The sequence below is a fragment of the Dama dama genome, chromosome 15, assembly GCF_033118175.1.
Source record: "Dama dama isolate Ldn47 chromosome 15, ASM3311817v1, whole genome shotgun sequence".
Taxonomy (NCBI): domain Eukaryota; kingdom Metazoa; phylum Chordata; class Mammalia; order Artiodactyla; family Cervidae; genus Dama; species Dama dama.
In genome coordinates, this window is record NC_083695.1 from 55776787 (window position 1) to 55794289 (window position 17503).

Consider the following 17503-nt stretch of genomic DNA (forward strand, 5'->3'; position numbering starts at 1 on the left):
CATTGCTGATGGTCATGTTTAATTATACGACCCCTTTAGGAAAATATTTTACAATATTTTATAAAATTAAACATATACTTATCCTCTGACGCACTTCTAAGTGTATATCCAAAAGCAATGAAAACATATGTCCATAAAGAGACTTGTATAATCCTGTTATATTTATAATAGCCAAAAATTGTAACCACCCAAATGTCCTTCAATAAACAGATAACTTCATATGATAGAATACTATTCAGCAACATAAAGAAACACCTATTGATACACATAACAAATAGAACTCTCAAAAACACCATTAAGTGAAGCAAACACAGCCAGACACACAAGTACACTCTGTATAACTCTACAAAGTTCTGGAATAGGCAAAACTAAGCTCTGTTGATTGAAGTCACACTACTGTTTACTTCTGGGGTGGGACAGCTGACTCGAAATGGCAGAAGGGAATTTTCTGGGTGACGGAAATGTTCTATACATTGAGAGAGACGACAAAATTTGTACATTGTGTAGTATGCAAAATTATATCCAAATTTTAAAAAAGTTCACAAACAATTTCCTTTGAATTAGTTCTGAAGGAGATATGGTCTCTCACAGGTCAAAGCTATCTCTCTTATTATCTTTGGGGACAACTTCTAAAGCCTCAAAAACAGAAGGTGTATATTTAGTCACGCTGTTTTTTGTTTTTTGTTTTTTTTAATATACACCCAAACAAAGCAAGGAAAAAGAACCATTATCTGATTCCTATCAAAATTCTCTTTTTGATATTTGCTCCAACTTAGTGGAATTAAAACAATCTTCCCTTTGAAAGTGAAAAGTCAAAGTACAAGTCGCTCAGTTGTGTCCAACTCTTTGCAACCCCATGGACTATACAGTCCATGGAATTCTCCAGGCCAGAATACTGGGGTGGGTAGCCTTTCCCTTCTCCAGGGGATCTTCCTAACCCAGGGATCGAACCCAGGTCTCCCACATTGCAGGTGGATTCTTTACCAACTGAGCTATTTACCCCACTAACAATTTAAAGTTTACTTTTAACAGCAGAATGGAAAAAGGAGTCAAAAGTAAACGATGAAACATAAATTCAAATGTTCTAATATCTTACTATTCTAAAATATTTATTAAATTCCTACTGTATTCCAGGCAAGATGATAGTCACTAGGGAAATGAAAATGAAAAAATTCCACCTTATTATTGAAGAGTTCTCGGTCAGGGGGAAGATAAATTACTGCAACGTGTAAGTAAATAAATAGAATATAAGTTGGTAATTTACAACTACCAATTTAATTGGCAATTAAATTTAAATTAGTAATTTAAATTTCCCCACTGGGGGAAAATATATCACTTTTTTTCCCTCTAAAACCATAATATTTAATAATGATCAATAATATACAAGAAGTAAACATAGTAAATTCAGTTATTCTTTTTGAAGGACAAACCTTTTTCTAACCCAAGAAAAAAAGAACCCCAATACATTTTAAAGGAAATGATCTCCACAGCAAAGGGGATTAGATAACTTGTACCACTTGCCCACATCCTCCGTTCCAACCTCACTGCTGGTTTGCCTTCAGTGGGTGCTTCTAGGAGTTAAATCTGAAGGCTGGTCAGACTATGCCTCAAAATGAAGCAATGGGCTGAGTCAGTTCTCACCCTCAGGACACTAATTGTGATACAAATCCCTTCCCCTCTGTTCTCTCCTGAGCCAACTTTTGTTCCCTCTACCCATTTCAAAATCAGCAGTGACCTCCAACATTGTCAAAGCCAATGGTTGATTCTCAGTTCTCATTTAATATGACCTATCTGCAGCAGGCTACATAGCTGTCCTCTTGCTTGCATTTGAAATGCTTTCTTTACTTGGTCCCCAGAACACCATACACTCTTTCCACTGTCCGCCTTCCTTCCAGCAGTTTCTTCTCACTGTCCTTTGTGCGCTCGTTCTTATCTCTGTGAGTTCTGCCCAGAAGTTCCTTCAATTCTCAGATCTCTTCCTTATTATCATTAGCTCTCTAGGTCAGCAGTTCTCAAACATGTTGGTCTCAGGACTCCTTTACACTTTAAAAATTAATAAGAAACTCAAAAAATTTTTTGTGTATGAGCATGATACCTATAGATAATTACTGCATTAGAAAACTGAGAAAATTTTTAAATATTAATGCATCTAAAAGCAACTATAAACCCATTACAAATCAACATAAATAACATACTTCAATAGAAATACATTTTCCAAAATAAAAATATATACATTAGTAAGAAGAATAGCAGTTTAATTTTTAAAACATATTCCTCACACCTAGCTTAATAGAAAAAAGCAGATTCCCACATCTGTGTCAGCATTCAATCTGCAACAATGTCACACATGCTTCTGGAAAACACTACTGAATGGCACATTCAGTATTATTATAAAAAGTTTTAACTCTGCAGACCTCCTTATAAAGGTCCAAGGAACCCACAGATCCCTATTATGCTTTGAGAACTACTTTAGATGCTCTCATCCAAGCCCATGGTTTTTAAATACCATCTCTTCTAGGACAGCTCTCAATTAAAAAGATAACCTCTGGGCTGCATTCTTTAAACTCTAGGTTCAAATAGCCAACGGCCTATGCAATATTCTCACTCAGATGTCTAACAGGTAACTATTTTAACTAATAAAATCTTTACTCCCCACTTGCCCTACTCCAACATTTCCTCCTGCACTTTTCTCCCATCTCAGTAAATAATAACTTTAACTTACCAACAACTCAGGTCAAAATCTTGGGAGAAACCCAGGATGCCTCTGTTTGTTTCAAATCCACATCTAACCCCATATCCAAATTTGATGAGCTTCCTTCAGGAATATATCTGCAATCTCACCACTTCTTATCTCTCCACTACTCCTTCCACCCTGGTCCAAAGTTACACATCTTGGCCTAGGCTTTGGCAACAGCCTACCTGGTCTGCAAGCATCTTCTTATGTCCCCTAGGCATAATCTTCACACAGCAACCAGAGGGGCTTAATGTATGAGTCAGATCATAAGTCACTGCTCTGCTTAAGACTGCAGGTAACTTCTCACCTCACTCAGAGCAAAAGTTAGACTCTTCATCAGAGCCTACAGAGGTGAGAGCTGGGCCAGGACCACCTCTCCAAACTCTTAAAGCTCTCCCCTTGCACAATGCACTATAGCCACCCCGGCCCCTTGGTCTACATGCTTACACTCTCCTCATGGTCTTTGCAATTACAGTTTCTTCTGCCAGAAGCCCAATCCCCTCAGATCGCCTTGACTGAGGTTTGTTTCCTGGATCAGCACTCAAACACTCCACATGGAAGATGCCATTCCCACCGCCACTTCATAACCTTTCCCAGTTTTATTATTCTTCCTAAAACTTGCCATTACCTGACACATTTGTCTGCTCTTTGTCTGTTTTCCCTGCCCTCATGCAATGAGAAGATGGCCTTTGTCTGCTTCAGTGCTGGATCCCAGTACCTAGAACACTGTCTACTGGGGAGCAGGTGCTCAATGTGCAGTTTGAGTGGATGAACAGAGATGTGAGTCCAAGTAGCTTTGGGAGTTGAAGGTGGAAGTGATGAGGTGGAAAGGCCAGGAGAACCACATGCAAACCAGCACGGTGAAGAAGAAACCATAAAAGTGGAAAAAGTAGCACTACCAAACAGAGGCTGTAAATAAGAGGAGACAAGAACTACTGCTGGATAGCACTCCCAGCAGGTCAGAGAACTAGGTAATTACCAAACATTTGTTCACCTCTAATAGTAGCTCTCAAAATTCACCCAAAATACACAAACAATCATATTTGGAACAAGAATGTTTCCTTTGAATGTCACCTGAATCAATTCAGTAAAATCTTATACTCTTTATAGACATAATTCTTTTCTTACAGAAAAAAGAAGGAAAGGCCCATACAGGGGAAAATGATTAGCCTACTTAGCCTACTTGCCAAACTTTCAGGCTCTACCCTAACTTCTCAGTCATCTTCACAAAGTGGTTCCAAGAGGGAGAGGACACTAGAATAGAAACTAGGTTCTTATTGCTGCTGAAATTCACTGAAACTGACCAGAAAACCCCACAGTAAATCAATCTGGTCACGACTCTAAAAATGGGTGTCAGGGTTACTTCATCATAATTAATATCAAATTCACAGTGCCATAAACAGAACCTACATTAACAAATGTTTTATCCAAAAAGAGGTTTTAAAAATATTTTTCTTCATTCTGACCAAAAAGAAGAAAAATAACACATATGGACTCAAATCACAGCTAGTACCCCAAATTTAGGTGCCCCAGTGGGAATGACAGTTATGCCCAGTCATCAGCTGCCCCTCTTGGAGGGAACATGAGAATGTTAGAACAGTAAGCATATCTTTAAAGGCTTGTCTTAACAGTTGCTTTTCTGACTGTGTGGAAGTTTGAAAGTGACTGTGTTAATAATTAACATTTTCCCATCAAATATTTAGAAAGAAAAAAAATTCTAGAAATGAGCTATTTCTTATATAATCTTTGTTTCATTTCTATTATGGTTTCTTTCCCAAATTAACACAGGTAGCAATAAATATATGCAGTCAAAAAATATACTCACTTATCTTCGAATGTGATATTAAAAAAGATTTCAGAATAGTGCTCCAAGATTAAAAACCTCTGCATAAAAAAGAGAAAAAACCTATTCACATCAAGAAAGCTTTCTTCATTTTATTAAAAGATTTCTTAAGAATTCATCTAAAATTAGTGAACTTTCCTTGTCAATTTAAATGTATTCAATTTATTTAAAATATCAATGGTATAACTTTCAGAAATGTACTCTGCTGAAAAATATAATTGTGATGAGAAAAAGAAAACACTAGGAAAATTCTAGGTTCTCAAAATTTAAGCAAAAATAATAAACAGTGATTCTTTGGGTTGACTACTTTGAAAGTCTGAAAATATTTGCAACATGGGATGCAAACCAGTTTCCTCTTTAGAAACTATTTCCACCAATGCCAATTCAAAGTAAACACTGCAATATTTTTAAAATAAACAAACAGCCATTTTTTCAGAACTAAATATGAAGATCTGTTAAGCTAACACATTTTACAAAATTAAAACTTCCAAACACAGCTACTCAAAAATCATAATAAATAAACATTCCTAAGCCCCTCAAATATTAATCTTAAAATTTCTAATCATAATGTGGTCTTATCTAAATGTACAGCTGAAAAATCATGCTATTAATCCAGCTGGCATGCTTACCAGGTTATGTTTCTATTCCTTCCACAGCAAATATTTAAAACACACTACTAATTTTCATAACCTCAAAATACATAAATGTTCCAGGCAATCGTTATCCCTACCCTAGTCATCATAACTTGAGCTTTCTTCCAATTTAAATCAACATTGATTCCATTTAACATTTGCTTAGCACCATACTACATACTGTGGAAAATTCTGAAAGAGATGGGAATACCAGACCACCTGACCTGCCTCTTGAGAAACCTGTATGCAGCTCAGGAAGCAACAGTTAGAACTGGACATGGAACAACAGACTGGTTCCAAATAGGAAAAGGAGTACCTCAAGGCTGTATATTGTCACCCTGCTTATTTAACTTATATGCAGAATACATCATGAGAAATGCTGGGCTGGATGAAACACAAGCTGGAATCAAGATTGCTGGAAGAAATCAATAACCTCAGATATGCAGATGACACCACCCTTATGGCAGAAAGTGAAGAAGAACTAAAGAGACTCTTGATGAAAGTGAAAGAGGAGAGTGAAAAAGTTGTCTTAAAACTCAACATTCAGAAAACAAAGATCATGGAACCCAGTCCCATCACTTCATGGCAGACAGATGGAGAAATAGTGGAAACAATGGCTCACTTTATTTTTGGGGGGTCCAAAATCACTGCAGATGGTGACTGCAGCCATGAAATTAAAAGACGCTTACTCCATGGCAGGAAAGTTATAACCAACCTAGACAGCATATTAAAAAGTGGAGACATTACTTTGCCAACAAAGGTCCATATAGTCAAGGCTATGGTTTTTCCAGTAGTCATGTATGGATGTGACAGTTGGATTATAAAGAAAGCTGAGCGCCAAAGAATTGATGCTTTTGAACTGTGGTGTTGGAGAAAACTCCTAAGAGTCCCTTGGACTGCAAGGAGATCCAACCAGTACATCCTAAAGGAAATCAGTCCTGAATGTTCATTGTAAGGACTGATGCTGAAGCTGAAACTCCAGTACTTTGGCCACCTGATGCAAAGGGCTGACTCATTTGAAAAGATCCTGATACTGGGAAAGATTGAAGGCAGGGGGAGAAGGGGATGACAGAAGATGAGATGGTTGGATGGCATCACCAACTCAATCGACATGAGTGTGAGTAAACTCCGGGAGTCGGTGATGGACAGTGAGGCCTGGTGTGCTGCAGCCCATGGGGTCACAAAGAGTCAGACTCGACTGAGCAACTGAACTGAACTGATACTATATGCTCAAAAAAAGTATTCATTAGTTTAAGTCATACCAAAATATGGCTGTTTCCAGGAAACTGTTCTGATATAGCAGCGCAGACTGACGAATGGACCAAGGAAGGCTAGGTACGTTAGATCAGTAACCCCAATGGCAGGTCCGCCTCTGCAAAATTAATCTAATATGGGCGTCTCAAAACAAAGGCATTAAAGTTCACAACAGTGTGTGATTCATATGGATTAGTAAATGGCACATGTACATATTACATATTTCTATCAGATGGCAACGTTTCTTGCTATCTCCCTATTTTGTGGTCAAAGAGTAATAAGTCAGCTGAATTATCAAATTAAACTGATTCCACAGATCTACATGTTGTACATTTAAACCATAACATTAAGAATTTCTCCTTGAGACTAGGGGGAGGAGCCAAGATGGCGGAGGAGTAGGACGGGGAGACCACTTTCTCTCCTACAAATTCATCAAAAGAATAACTGAACGCAGAGCAAACTTCACAAAACAACTTCTGATCGCTAGCTGAGGTCATCAGGCGCCCAGAAAAGCAGCCCATTGTCTTCGAAAGGAGGTAGGACAAAATATAAAAGATAAAAAGTGAGACAAAAGAGCTAAGGACGGAGATCCGTCCCGGGAGCTCTTAGGCGGCATTGCTTGGGGTAGGGTCCGGGCCTGAGTGCCCTGAGGACAATCGGAGGGAGCTTCTGTGAGTTGCCAACTTGAACTGTGGGAGACCAAAAGAGAGAGAGTAAATTAACCGGCCCGAACACACTGCCGGCCGTTCGCAGAACAAAGAGACCGAGAGGGTCCAGAGAGGAGCTCGCAGGCTGCGGACCGGCCCAGCCCCGCCAGAGGCAGGAGGCAGGGGGGAGGGGAAGGTCGCGGCGAGACACAGGGCGCAGGCACCCGACCGGCGCGGGCGGGGACTGGGGCTGGGGACGCGGAGGGCAGAAGGCGCGCGCACCCGACTGGCGCCAGCGGAAACTGAGACTGGGTCCGCGGAAGGGAGGGGGCGCGCCACACCTGGGGAGAGTGCGCCCATCAAGCCCCTGGCTGCCTGGACCGCTCTGACGGGGAAGGCACTGAGAGCGGGTGCAGCTTTTCCTTCCGTGCTTTTGTGGAACACCCGAGGGCTGGAACCTCGCGCAGCGCGGGGCGCGCTCCATATAGAACAGCCGGGAGCCTGAGCAGCGCAGAAGGAGAGAGCAGCGTCAGCCCCTCCTGGCAGCCCCAGCCCGTCCCCGCGGCGCAAGCCCGTCCCCACAGCGCCAGCCTCTCCCCGCAACGCCAGCCCCTCCCCGCGGAGCGACGGAACTAGCTACCTGAATAAGAGTCCACCTCCGCCCGCCTGTGTCAGGGCGGAAATGAGGCTCTGAAGAGACCGGCAAACAGAAGCCAAATAAACAAAGGGAACCGCTTCAGAAGGGACTGGTGCAACAGATTAAAATCCCTCTAGGAAACATTGTCTACACCGGAGGAGCCTGTAGATATCGAGAAGCGTAAGCGGGAACGAGGAGCTATCTGAAACTGAGCCGAACCCACACTGACCGCAACAGCTCCAGAGAAACTCCTAGATATAATTTTACTTTTTTCTCTTTTTTTTATTTTTTTCAATTTCTTTTTCCTTTTTTTCTTTTTTCTTTTTTATTTTTTCTCTCTTATTTTCCTTTAAAATCCCCTATTACTCCCCCATTACTCCTTAACTTTCATTTCCATAGACTTTTACGATTTTTTAATTAGGGGGAAAAAAAAAATTTTTTTTTTTCTTTTCTTTTTTTTTTTTTTCTTTTTTTTCTTTTTTTTTCTTTTTCTTTCTTTTTTTCTTTCCTTTTTCTCTTCTATTTTCTATTTCTCTTCTTCTCTTATTTCTTTTAAAGTCCTCTAGTACTCCTCTAATACTCCTTAATTTTCATTTTCAATACACTATAACCTTACAAAAAAAAAAAAAAAAGAAGAGAAGCCCTATTTTTAAACCGAAGATTATTCTCTCCCAATCTTGACTCTCTGTTTTCTACCTCAGAACACCTCTATTTCCTCCTTTCCCCTTCTCTTCCCAATCCAATTCTGTGAATCTTTGTAGGTGACTGGGCTACGGAGAACACTCTGGGAACAGACAGCTGCGTAGATCTGTCTCTCTCCTCTTGAGTCCCCCTTTTTCTCCTCCTGTTCATCTCTATCTCCCTCCTCCCTCTCCTCTTCTTCATGTGACTCTGTGAACCTCTCTGGGTGTCCCTAACAGGGGAGAATCTTTTAGCCATTAACCTAGAAGTTTTCTTATCAGGGCTGCATAGTTGGAGAAGTCCTGAGACTACAGGAAGAATAAAACTGAAATCCAGAGGCAGGAGACTTAAGCCCAAAACCTGAGAACACCAGAAAACTCCTGACTACAAGGAACTTTAAGTAATAAGTGACTGTCCAAAAGCCTCCATACCTACACTGAAACCAACCACCACACAAGAGCCAATAAGTTTTAGAGCAAGACATACCACGCAAATTCTCCAGCAACGCAGGAACATAGCCCTGAACATCAACATACAGGCTGCCCAAGGTCACACCTAACACATAGACCCATCTCAAAACTCATTACTGGGCACTCCATTGCTCTCCAAAGAGTAGAAATCAAGTTCCACGCACCAGAACACTGACGCAAGCTTCCCTAACCAGGAAATCTCGACAAGCCAATCGTCTAACCCTACCCACTGGGTTAATCCTCCACAACAAAAAGGAACCACAGACCTCCAGAATACAGAAAGCCCACTCCAGATACAGCAATCTAAACAAGATGAAAAGGCAAAGAAATACCCAACAGGTAAAGGAACATGAAAAATGCCCACCAAGTCAAACAAAAGAGGAGGAGATAGGGAATCTACCTGAAAAAGAATTTAGAATAATGATAATAAAAATGATCCAAAATCTTGAGAACAAAATGGAGTTACAGATAAATAGCCTGGAAACAAAGATTGAAAAGATTCAAGAACTGTTTAATAAAGACCTAGAAGAAATAAAAAAGAGTCAATTACAAATGAATAATGCAATGAATGAGATCAAAAACACTTTGGAGGGAACCAAGAGTAGAATAACGGAGGCAGAAGATAGGATAAGTGAGGTAGAAGATACAATGGTGGAAATAAATGAAGCAGAGAGGAAAAAAGAAAAAAGGATCAAAAGAAATGAGGACAACCTCAGGGACCTCTGGGACACTGTGAAACGCCCCAACATTCGAATCATAGGAGTTCCAGAAGAAGAAGACAAAAAGAAAGGCCATGAGAAAATACTCGAGGAGATAATAGCTGAAAACTTCCCTAAAATGGGGAAGGAAATAGCCACCCAAGTCCAAGAAACCCAGAGAGTCCCAAACAGGATAAACCCAAGGCGAAACACCCCAAGACACATATTAATCAAATTAACAAAGATCAAACACAAAGAACAAATATTAAAAGCAGCAAGGGAAAAACAACAAATAACACACAAAGGGATTCCCATAAGGATAACAGCTGATCTATCAATAGAAACCCTCCAGGCCAGAAGGGAATGGCAGGACGTACTGAAAGTAATGAAAGAGAATAACCTACAACCTAGATTACTGTATCCAGCAAGGATCTCATTCAGATATGAAGGAGAATTTAAAAGCTTTACAGATAAGCAAAAGCTGAGAGAATTCAGCACCACCAAACCAGCTCTTCAACAAATGCTAAAGGATCTTCTCTAGACAGGAAATGCAGAAAGGTTGTATAAACGTGAACCCAAAACAACAAAGTAAATGGCAACGGGACCACACCTATCAATAATTACCCTAAATGTAAATGGGATGAATGCCCCAACCAAAAGAAAAAGATTGGCTGAATGGATACAAAAACAAGACCCCTATATATGCTGTCTACAAGAGACCCACCTCAAAACAAGAGACACATACAGACTAAAAGTGAAGGGCTGGAAAAAAGTATTTCATGCAAACGGAGACCAAAAGAAAGCAGGAGTCGCAATACTCATATCAGATAAAATAGACTTTCAAATAAAGGAAGTGAAAAGAGACAAAGAAGGACACTACATAATGATCAAAGGATCAATCAAAAAAGAAGATATAACAATTATAAATATATATGCACCCAACATAGGAGCACCGCAATATGTAAGGCAAACGCTAACAAGTATGAAAGAGGAAATTAATAGTAACACAGTAATAGTGGGAGACTTTAATACCCCACTCACAACTATGGATAGATCAACTAAACAGAAAATTAACAAGGAAACACAAACCTTAAATGACACAATGGACCAGCTAGACCTAATTGATATCTATAGGACATTTCACCCCAAAACAATCAACTTCACCTTTTTCTCAAGTGCACACGGAACATTCTCCAGAATAGATCACATCCTGGGCCATAAATCTGGTCTTGGAAAATTCAAAAAAATTGAAATCATTCCAGTCATCTTTTCTGACCACAGTGCAGTAAGATTAGATCTCAATTACAGGGAAAAAATTGTTAAAACTTCAAACATATGGAGGCTAAATAACACGCTTCTGAATAACCAACAAATCATAGAAGAAATCAAAAAAGAAATCAAAATATGTATAGAAATGAATGAAAATGAAAACACAACAACCCAAAACCTATGGGACACTGTAAAAGCAGTGCTAAGGGGAAGGTTCATAGCATTACAGGCTTACATCAAGAAACAGGAAAAAAACCAATCAAATAACCTAACTCTACACCTAAAGCAATTAGAGAAGGAAGAAATGAAGAACCCCAGAGCTAGCAGAAGGAAAGAAATCTTAAAAATCAGGGCAGAAATAAATGCAAAAGAAACTAAAGAGACCATAGCAAAAATCAACAAAGCTAAAAGCTGGTTTTTTGAAAAAATAAACAAAATTGACAAACCATTAGCAAGACTCATTAAGAAACAAAGAGAGAAGAACCAAATTAACAAAATTAGAAATGAAAATGGAGAGATCACAACAGACAACACTGAAATACAAAGGATCATAAGAGACTACTACCAGCAGCTCTATGCCAATAAAATGGACAACTTGGATGAAATGGACAAATTCTTAGAAAAGTATAACTTTCCAAAACTGAACCAGGAAGAAATAGAAGATCTTAACAGACCCATCACAAGCAAGGAAATCGAAACTGTCATCAAAAATCTTCCAGCAAACAAAAGCCCAGGACCAGATGGCTTCACAGCTGAATTCTACCAAAAATTTAGAGAAGAGCTAACACCTATCTTACTCAAACTCTTCCAGAAAATTGCAGAAGAAGATAAGCTTCCAAACTCATTCTATGAGGCCACCATCACCCTAATTCCAAAACCAGACAAAGATGCCACAAAAAAAGAAAACTACAGGCCAATATCACTGATGAACATAGATGCAAAAATCCTTAACAAAATTCTAGCAAACAGAATCCAACAACATATTAAAAAAATCATACACCATGACCAAGTGGGCTTTATCCCAGGAATGCAAGGATTCTTTAATATCCGCAAATCAATCAATGTAATACACCACATTAACAAATTGAAAGATAAAAACCATATGATTATCTCAATAGATGCAGAGAAAGCCTTTGACAAAATTCAACACTCATTTATGATTAAAACTCTCCAAAAAGCAGGAATAGAAGGAACATACCTCAACATAATAAAAGCTATATATGACAAACCCACAGCAAGCATCACCCTCAATGGTGAAAAATTGAAGGCATTTCCCCTGAAATCAGGAACAAGACAAGGGTGCCCACTCTCACCACTACTATTCAACATAGTGTTGGAAGTGCTGGCCACAGCAATCAGAGCAGAAAAAGAAGTAAAAGGAATCCAGATAGGAAAAGAAGAAGTAAAACTCTCACTGTTTGCAGATGACATGATCCTCTACATAGAAAACCCTAAAGATTCTACCAGAAAATTACTAGAGCTAATCAATGAATATAGTAAAGTTGCAGGATATAAAATTAACACACAGAAATCCCTTGCATTCCTATATACTAACAATGAAAAAACAGACAGAGAAATTAAGGAAACAATACCATTCACCATTGCAACAAAAAGAATAAAATACTTAGGAGTATATCTACCTAAAGAAACAAAGGACCTATACATAGAAAACTATAAAACACTGATGAAAGAAATCAAAGAGGACACAAACAGATGGAGGAACATACCGTGTTCATGGATTGGAAGAATTAATATTGTCAAAATGGCTATTCTACCCAAAGCAGTCTATAGATTCAATGCAATCCCTATCAAGCTACCAACGGTATTTTTCACAGAACTAGACCAAAGAATTTCACAATTTGTATGGAAATACAAAAAACCTCGAATAGCCAAAGTAATCTTGAGAAAGAAGAATGGAACTGGAGGAATCAACCTGCCTGACTTCAGACTCTTCTACAAAGCCACAGTCATCAAGACAGTATGGTACTGGCACAAAGACAGAAATATAGATCAATGGAACAGAATAGAAAGCCCAGAGATAAATCCACGAACCTATGGACACCTTATTTTTGACAAAGGAGGCAAGGATATACAATGGAAAAAAGACAACCTCTTTAACAAGTGATGCTGGGAAAACTGGTCAACCACTTGTAAAAGAATGAAACTAGAACACTTTCTAACACCATACACAAAAATAAACTCAAAATGGATTAAAGATCTAAATGTAAGACCAGAAACTATAAAACTCCTAGAGGAGAACATAGGAAAAACACTCTCCGACATAAATCAAAGCAAGATCCTCTATGACCCACCTCCCAGAATATTGGAAATAAAAGCAAAACTAAACAAATGGGACCTAATGAAACTTAAAAGCTTTTGCACTACAAAGGAAACTATAAGTAAGGTGAAAAGACAGCCCTCAGATTGGGAGAAAATAATAGCAAATGAAGAAACAGACAAAGGATTAATCTCAAAAATATACAAGCAACTCCTGCAGCTCAATTCCAGAAAAATAAATGACCCAATCAAATAATGGGCCAAAGAACTAAACAGACATTTCTCCAAAGAAGACATACAGATGGCTAACAAACACATGAAAAGATGCTCAACATCACTCATTATTAGAGAAATGCAAATCAAAACCACAATGAGGTACCATTACACGCCAGTCAGGATGGCTGCTATCCAAAAGTCTACAAGCAATAAATGCTGGAGAGGGTGTGGAGAAAAGGGAACCCTCTTACACTGTTGGTGGGAATGCAAACTAGTACAGCCGCTATGGAAAACAGTGTGGAGATTTCTTAAAAAACTGGAAATAGAACTGCCATATGACCCAGCAATCCCACTTCTGGGCATACACACTGAGGAAACCAGATCTGAAAGAGACACGTGCACCCCAATGTTCATCGCAGCACTGTTTATAATAGCCAGGACATGGAAGCAACCTAGATGCCCATCAGCAGATGAATGGATAAGGAAGCTGTGGTACATATACACCATGGAATATTACTCAGCCATTAAAAAGAATTCATTTGAACCAGTCCTAATGAGATGGATGAAGCTGGAGCCCATTATAGAGAGTGAAGTAAGCCAGAAAGATAAAGAACATTACAGCATACTGACACATGTATATGGAATTTACAAAGGTGATAACGATAACCCTATATGCAAAACAGAAAAAGAGACACAGAAACACAGAACAGACTTTTGAACTTTGTGGGAGAATGTGAGGGTGGGATATTTGAAAAGAACAGCATGTATACTATCTATGGTGAAACAGATCACCAGCCCAGGTGGGATGCACGAGACAAGTGCTCGGGCCTGGTGCACTGGGAAGACCCAGAGGAATCGGGTGGAGAGGGAGGTGGGAGGGGGGATTGGGATTGGGAATACATGTAAATCCATGGCTGATTCATATCAATGTATGACAAAACCCACTGGGAAAAAAAAATAATAATAATAAAAATTAGAAAAAAAAAAAAAAAAAAGAATTTCTCCTTGAGACTGATTTATTTTTTGTATTGCTGGCATGTTAATTATTATTAATATTATATTAATTGCAACTACTTTCACTTTCAAATAATATTCCACTAATTCAGAATCAAATGAAATAATACTAAATAAATGAGCCAACATACACCAGAGCCTCTCAGGATATCATCATGTAGACCCATGGCAGATTGGCAGATATAACATAAGAAAAATATAACAAATAACCGCCCATAAAGTGGGGGAGTTACTTAGGAATCTTACTTCAAAGGGTAAACCTGTACGATATAGTAAAATATTAGGCAAATAATTAATCAATCGAATCAAGGAACAAAAATAAATTTCATCTTAGTAAGTAATGAGTCAAAGACATCAAGGTCCCTGCCAACTCAGACAGCATATTACAAGGAATTATTCTCCACTTCAGTCCTGATCTAGTCCAACTGTACATGGCAGACACTCCAATTAAAAGGGAAGGCTGGGGATTTCCCTGGTGGTCCAGTAGTTGAAACCTGCCTGCCAATGCAGGGGACATGGGTTTGCTCTCTGGTCCAGGAAGATTCCACATGCTCTGGGGCAACTAAGTCCACATGCTACAACCATTGAAGCCCACACGCCCTAGAGCCCATGCCCCACAACAAGAGGAACTGCTGCAATGAGAAGCCTATCCACAACTGGAGAGCAGCCCCTTACTCAACGCAACTAGAGAAAGCCTGCGCACAGCAATAAAGACCCAACACAGCCAAAACTAACATAAACAGATTTTAAAAGGTGTGGGGGAAGCTGGACTTGTATCTAAATTTTTAATAATTTTTTGAGCTCTGCCCTAAATATCTTCCCACCTCATCTATTAGAAGCACCTATTAACAACAGGAAAAAAAGATCTCTTTCATTTCCATAAAATGACACAATAGATATCTTCAACTACTCTCCTAAAGATCAATAAAGAAGAAAATATCTTTTTAAATGTACCTGTAGAGTGGCAGCAAAGTAAGAGACAGTAAAAGTAGAAAAGCTGGGAAGTAAGAAAGAACCAAAGCCAGAACCCTGGTAACAATTATATGGAGCAAGAGAGGAGATAAAACCAGGACCGAGCTCGTGAGTTTAAAGAGATCCCATCTTAAAACTGGAACTTCACAGAACTATGCCCTCAGGATATGGGCAATGAGAAATAAACTTGCTGCACCATAAGAGAAGAGAAATTGCTTTTTAACCCTAACAGCGTTTGAGGGGGTGGGGTGAGGCACGGCAGTGGTCTAGGTGGAAAATCTCCCTTGAGAATTCACAGCCAACAACTACTACTCATGTGGTTTGTGGTCTAAATTCATATTATGTGCTTTGAGAATGCCCAAGCAGAGAACTTAAAGATTATCCAGATTGATGTGGCTCAGATGGTAAAGCGTCTGCCTATAATGCGGGAGATCCGGGTTCGATCCCTGGGTTGGGAAGATCCTCTGGAGAAGGAAATGGCAACCCACTCCAGTATTCTTGCTTGGAAAATCCCATGGACGGAGGAGCCTGGTAGGCTACAGTCCATGGGGTCACAAAGAGTCAGAGACGACTGAGTGACTTCACAGAGGTACCTGGCAGAAGCAAATATAAACAAATCCTGGAAAAACCTCTTTTTAATCTTGACCCCAAAGAACTTGCACAGATACAATTTTCAAGGAAAATGAGCTCGCAGTCAATAAATTATAAACACGAGGAAGTAAGGTACTATGAATGAGCACCAACATGAAATGGGCAAATGAAATCAGATCTAAAAAGACTTGAAATCCTAGAATTATCAGCATAAAATAAGTGTACTTAATATATCTCAATAAAGCAAAATTTGAAAAGAAGCAAAGTTTTATTTTAAAAAATATTACTAAGCTGTTCTTTAGGGAAATTCTTTACTTAATCCACTGAGCTGTAACATAAACATAGCTAAAGTGCCTGATTCAAGAAGGCTCAGGTCTGTGACTCATTACTATCCATCTTCAATTTAAGACAGCCCACCCACAAAGTTTTAAAAGAATCTAGAAATAGATGATGAAGATTTCACAGAATGTCAGGCTCAATTTCACTACCACATTACCTGATGACAAGAAAACCTTGTATTACCCACATCAACCAGAATACAGAGGGCTAACTAGTCTCCTAGGGCTAAACTTTCAGTCATTACACTTAACACCATTCATTTGGCCCCATCACCAAAGATTACCTTCAACCACCAATGACTGTAAGGTTATCACTTCGTCTCTCCTAACCTTAGAACTTCTAAGGCACCTCTAGGGAAACCACTGTCCTAAAGCAGGTCAGTCTATAGGAATTCCAACTGGAAGGCCTATGGTTAAGTACCAAATCCAAGATAGATTGTGTCCCTACAGGAGAATTATAGGCATGATAAAAACTGGAAGTAATACTGTTGTGAACATCTATTTTACTTCTTTTTAGGTCTTTTACTTCTGTAGGTTTACCTTCGTAGGTTTTACTTCTGTAGGTTCTCTATACCACAATGATTCTCAGTCTTTGCTTCCTCGAGGAAGTAAACAAAGCTTTCTTTAAACAAAACTTTGTGGAAGTTCACTACATAGACCATATAAAAGCAGAGCTGCTGGAGGTCAAAAGTCTTGCCCTCCTCCCTCACATGTACCCCCAGGTATATTTGGAATTCCAAGGGCAATAAGGAACCATGTCTGAAAAACACTGGCCTGGTGATGATGTTATAATGATAATTATGATAATTCAATTTAACAATGATATCTTCATAGAAGAATAATAAGCATCAATACATTATAATCACACCTCCATGTCAGCCTGTTCTGAGTATTGTGTATGCTCAGATATGTTGGACTCTTTGTGACCCCTTCAGGCTCCTCTCTTCATGGAATTTTTCACACAAGAACACTGCCGTTTCCTCCTCTGTTGGATCTTCCCCACCCGGGGATAGAATCTGTGACTCCTACATTAGCAGCAGATTCTTTACCACCATGCCACGTGGGAAGCCGTCCTGAATAGAAGGCATGTATTAAATGCTGACCCATCTCAGTTATAATTACTTTCTCTGTTTCAGAACTCTGACTCCTAGAAGCACAGAACTCGTCAGTTCAAGAGAAGCCATATTTGTACTGTGAATGTCTATCTAAGAGATTGCAAAGCAGCATCAC

General features: G+C 39.2%; 1 protein-coding gene across 13 annotated transcripts in view; it reads right to left on the reverse strand.

Moving 5' to 3' along the window:
- Window positions 1-17503, reverse strand: part of SGMS1 (sphingomyelin synthase 1) — a 331989-nt gene that overhangs the window by 147172 nt on the left and 167314 nt on the right. For 2 of the 13 annotated variants that reach the window (XM_061162093.1, XM_061162090.1), the window contains one exon: window positions 4560-4618. The exons of the other annotated variants lie outside the window; for them this stretch is intronic. The gene's annotated coding sequence lies outside the window, so the exon portion shown is untranslated. The remainder of the gene's footprint in view (window positions 1-4559; window positions 4619-17503) is intronic. 13 annotated transcript variants of the gene reach the window in all.